The 5,035-nt window shown below is 35.5% G+C and overlaps 1 non-coding gene across 1 annotated transcript; it reads right to left on the reverse strand.

Annotated features, from left to right (window-relative positions):
- Positions 1-4,673: 4,673 nt before the first annotated feature.
- LOC148843809 (small nucleolar RNA R71) lies at positions 4,674-4,780 on the reverse strand. The gene has a single exon (XR_016103968.1). It is a non-coding gene; the product is annotated as a small nucleolar RNA R71 (small nucleolar RNA).
- Positions 4,781-5,035: the final 255 nt, after the last annotated feature.

Consider the following 5,035-nt stretch of genomic DNA (forward strand, 5'->3'; position numbering starts at 1 on the left):
TTGGAGCTTAATGATCTTATAGTGCTATAGCTTTATCCAATTTCCAGAGGTCTCCTTACTATTCGAGTACATTCAAGCATATCTCTCCCTTGACTCCACTAGACTTGTATTGAATCAATCAAAAGGCACGAGGGGAGACTCAAGGCATTAGCTGGTGGACGTTTGATGATCGAAGTTGAGATCACCATTCTCTAAAGATGATGATGGGAATGCACCAGCACACACTGATTCCAATTTGTCATTGAGCAAATATTTTCTTCAATTTGCAATATGGATGGAAATTTTATCCAAGGCTCCTCTACCATGTGTCATTACTTAACATTTGAATTCTCTTGATATCCGTAGACATTATTTCTTCCACTTCTTAGTTTTTTTCTTTTTTTTTCATTCTCTTTTCTCAGGCTATATTTAGTTTGAAGGAAAAGGTAGGAAAAGGAAGGGAAAGATAAGGAAACCATAAAGAAAAAAAAACACAAAAAACAAATAGCAAAAAAAAAAAAGAAGAAGAAGAATGACTGAAGGAATGAAGGACAAATAATGTGTGTAACTTTGCAACAATTATCTCACATTAAACAATTGTGGTATATTAATTTTTGGTATTCGATTATATCTTGAAATATGTTATTAAATCTTTCAAAATGTTCAAAAAAAAACTTTTTGTTAGCATGTTGAGATTGTGCTTTGCAAGAAGTTTGATCATTTTGTCCTGCTAGTCTTGATAATTGATCCATTTATCGTCACTTATTTTTCTTTGTGCTTTTTACCCCCGACACTCCAAGATTTTTACCTAGGAGGGGCCTTTTTTTCAACAATATCCGGATTTTGCAAATTTTTACCCCAACTCTGCAAGGTTTTCACTTAGGAGGTTTTTTTTTTTCAACAGTATCTAGTTTTCGCAAATTTACCCTAGCTCTGCAAGGTTTTTACCTATGAGGGGCATTTTCAAAAAAGTATATAGTTTTCACAAATTTACCCCGACTCCACAAGGTTTTAGCTAAGGAGGGGCCTTTTTAAAAAAAGTATCCGATTTTTGCAAATTTACCCCGATTCCTCAAGGTTTTTACCTAGGTGGGGCTTTTTTAAAAAAGTATCAAATATTCACTCTGACTTTTGATGAGTACATAATTTACATACAATTTATAAGGATTTATGCATGATTTTTTGATGGTTTGTTTGAGTTTCACCCCATTTCAGCTTAATTTCAGGAAATATTTTAGGGGAAACCAACTCAGGAGAAAGAAGGCATCAAACAAATAGAGAAGAGCCAAATTTGAGGTAATTTAGCCCAGCTAGAACCATGGCCCAGCCAAGAGAACAATAGAGGTTCACTCGGCCCATGCAACCCATGCTACACTCTTTGGGAGAACCCAAAGAGAGAGCCTAGCAAAAAAGAAAATTCAACCCAGCAAAGAGGAGGCCCATTTCAGCTCAAGAGCAGCCTAAATTGTAGCCCAAAAACAACCCAAATTTCTGCCAAGGTGCAGCCCAAGAAGAGCAAGGGGCAACAACTTCTAGAGAGTTTAAGAGAAAGGGGCAACATTTTCTAGAAGGTTCAAGAGGAGAAAATGGCAACAAATTCTAAAAGTTTCAAAAAGGCTAGAGGTAGCAGCTTCTAGACTCCTTGAAAGCCTATTTAAGGAGGTCTCTTGGAGGGGAATGGTGTCCAATTGCCTAAGTTCAAGTCTCCTTGGTCTCTTGGGTTCAAAATTCAAGGAGAGGAGAAGAGAGAAGGAGATGCGGAGATCCAAGCATTCCAAGAAGAGAAGAAGGTAAATTCAAAGGAGAAGGTTTTAAGAGATCTATGTCACACTCTTACTTATTTTTTGCATACTTTGTATTCAAATTCAGCTAGAGATTATGTAATTTCTCCATCTATCTTTCTTTCTTGCTGCAATGAAAGTTTGATTGTTGTAATTTCAATTGTGTAATTAGTTATCTTGAATCATTCGAATAGATCATATCCAACTTTAAGTTTCTTGATTAGAATATTAATTGTAGAACTGATAATCCGAACTGCTATCTTACAAATTCAAATATGAAATTTCAGATCTATAATTTGTAATGTCTGAATTGCTTGAGAGAGAATTCAAACATTCATCATCTAGTATTGGCCGATTTTTTCTAGACTCTTGAAAATTCTAGAGTGCTTGAGAAAGATTCTAGAATTTCAAATATGCTAATCAAGAACTGAATTGAATGCAAGATTAGAGATAACTTGCACAATTCAGTTGGTGATCATTCAATCTGAATTGATGCCTTTGAATTGTTTGATCTAATGCATGCATGAAAGATTAGATTCTTGATAGAGATATAAGAATCATCATTCATGCATAGGATGAACATGCGCTTGAAAAAGGTTGTTCATTGCTTTGGGGTTTCACCAAACCAAGGCTGAATCAAATTCTATTCGAATGATTTAGAGAGCTAATTGTTGAATCATTTCTGGGTATTTTTATCTTATCATCTCAACTTGAATACAAGGTGTTTGAGCCAACTCCTAGTAGATAGTTTGTTAGCTAGATTTTCAAAGTTGAATTAGATTTAGAATTTGACTATCAGATAAGAGCATGCTGATATAACACTAGTAATTGCTACATAAGTCCTCGTGGGAACGATACTCTATTCATCACTCTATTACTTAAGCGGCTAGTGCACTTGTTAGTGTCACCAAGACGCACTAAGTTTTTGTCACCGTTGCCGGGGACTTATTATAGCAATATTAAGAACTATTGGCCACTGTTAATATGATTTTTAGCTCTGCATACATTGCTGATTTTTAATTCTGCATCTTAAAATTCAGATTTAAATGTAGTAGCTTTCATTACTGATGAAGCTGGTCTTCTTTCCTATTGCTAAATTGCTTCATCTTTGGTTTTTGTTTTAAATAGTTTAGTTGATTGCTGGTTGTGTTTATCTCAAAAGAAAAAAATAGATAAAAGTTGAATTGCTGAATTGTTTCATCTCATAGGCGGCTAGTGCAGTTCGGATCTGATTTCCTTAGCTGTGATTTTTGAAATCAGAAATCAGATCTGAACTCATTATAGTTGCTATAGTTTCATTAGTGTAGCTGCTCTTTTTGGTCTGCATATTTTATGAAAACAATGTGGTTCATATCTGATTACCTTACCTATCACTTCTGCAATCAGATCTGAGCACATACTAAAATCAGATCTGTCATAACTTGCTTTCAATTCTGATTTACTAATATCTACTAAATCCCTGAATTAAAATAGGTTTCATATCTGTATTTGGGATGTAGTTCAGATCTGTATTACTGATCTGTTTAGTGGCTATACTGGTCATGGTAGCAAGATTCAAATCGGTAAACACTAACGCTTACTACTGAAATCACATACCAGATCTGAGCACACTGAATGTCTTTTTACTACTGATTGATTTTGGTTTTGTACAGATCTGTATACAGCATGTTTCATTACTGATATCAGTGGTTTATCTTGCTGATTTGCTCAGTTTCATTACTGATAGCAGGTGTTTGGTGATGCACACATCATAAAAACAGTGGGGTCAAATCTAATAGTTAGTAACCTTTCAATATGGAGCTCAGGCCTGAACACTATCACCTGAACACAACTGCTCTACTCTCAATAGCTACTCATTTCAGACCTATACATTGACCTGCAATAGTGTAGTTTCAGTAGCTATTGATTTCAGCAATGGAATCAGATCTGAACAGTGAGAAAGATTTTGTAAATTGTAGTAGCTATCTAATTTCAAAGAGGATTTGTAAATTGCTACTGATTTCAGATGTGTATATTGTTGTTCTCAGTAGCTGCTGAGATTTCAGATCTCAGTAATTAATTTTCATTGCTGATTTCAGCAATGAAAACAAATATGATATTGAGAGAGAATTTGAAAATTGTTGTTCTAGTATCAGTAGCTACTGATTTCAGATCTGTATATTGACCTTCAGTAGTATAGTTTCAACAATTCAGATCTGTGTAATTAATTTTCATTGTTGAAATCAAGAAGATTGCATACTACCCAAGGTATATACAGATTCGAACCCGAAGAGAAGCCTAAAGCTCTTGATTTCAGTCTTGTTTCAAATCTGCGGATTGCTATTGAGCTTGAAATTTTGTATTCTCTTATAGCATTCAGTATTTGCCTTGTAAATTGCAGCTAGATTAGGATAACTGATTGGTCAAATTATTTATATTTCTAAATTGTGTATATAAGTCTTTTTATTGCTTTCACTTTTATAGTTTATGACAAGCAGACCTGAACTAGAGGAAATCTTTTACGATCCAGAGAGAGTCAGAACTGAAATTGAAGAGATGGGTGAACCCAAAACTATGATAGACTATGCCAAACCAACCCTAACTAGGGCTGCTTCAAGCATTATAATACCGGCCATTGATGCTAATAATTTTGAAATCAAACTAGCCATAATTCAAATGATCCAAAACACAATTTAGTTTTGTGGCATGGCTCATGAAGATCCAAATTCCCATATAGCCAATTTCTTGGAAATTTGTGACACCTTCAAGCATAATGGGGTAAGTGATGATGTTGTTAGGCTGAGGTTATTCCCATTTTCATTGAAAGACAAGGCCAAGGCTTGGCTGAATTCATTACCAGTTGGATCTATAGCCACTTGGGATGAGATAGCTGGCCGATTCCTCTCCAAAAACTTTCCTCCATCTAAAATAGCAAAAATGAGAAATGACATCACCACTCTCTTCTAACAAGAGGGAGAATCTCTATATGAGTCATGGGAACATTATAAGGAGCTGCAAAGAAAGGTCCCTCATCATGGTCTTCCAATATGGCTACAAGTGCAGACCTTTTACAATGGTTTAATAGATTCCAACAAGATCATCCTAGATGCGGCAGCCGGGGGCTCCATCAACAATAGGACCCCTGAGGTGGCCCATGCACTCATAGAGGAGATAACAACCAATAATTACCAATGGCATTCAGAGAGAGCTCAAGTGAGAAAGCAACATGGTCTCCATAATGTAGATACATACACAACTCTATCTACTCGAATAGGTGCACCCAATAAGAAATTAGA

This window comes from Nelumbo lutea, chromosome 8 (genome assembly GCF_056320005.1).
Source record: "Nelumbo lutea isolate HS-2025 chromosome 8, American lotus-T2T, whole genome shotgun sequence".
Classification (NCBI taxonomy): domain Eukaryota; kingdom Viridiplantae; phylum Streptophyta; class Magnoliopsida; order Proteales; family Nelumbonaceae; genus Nelumbo; species Nelumbo lutea.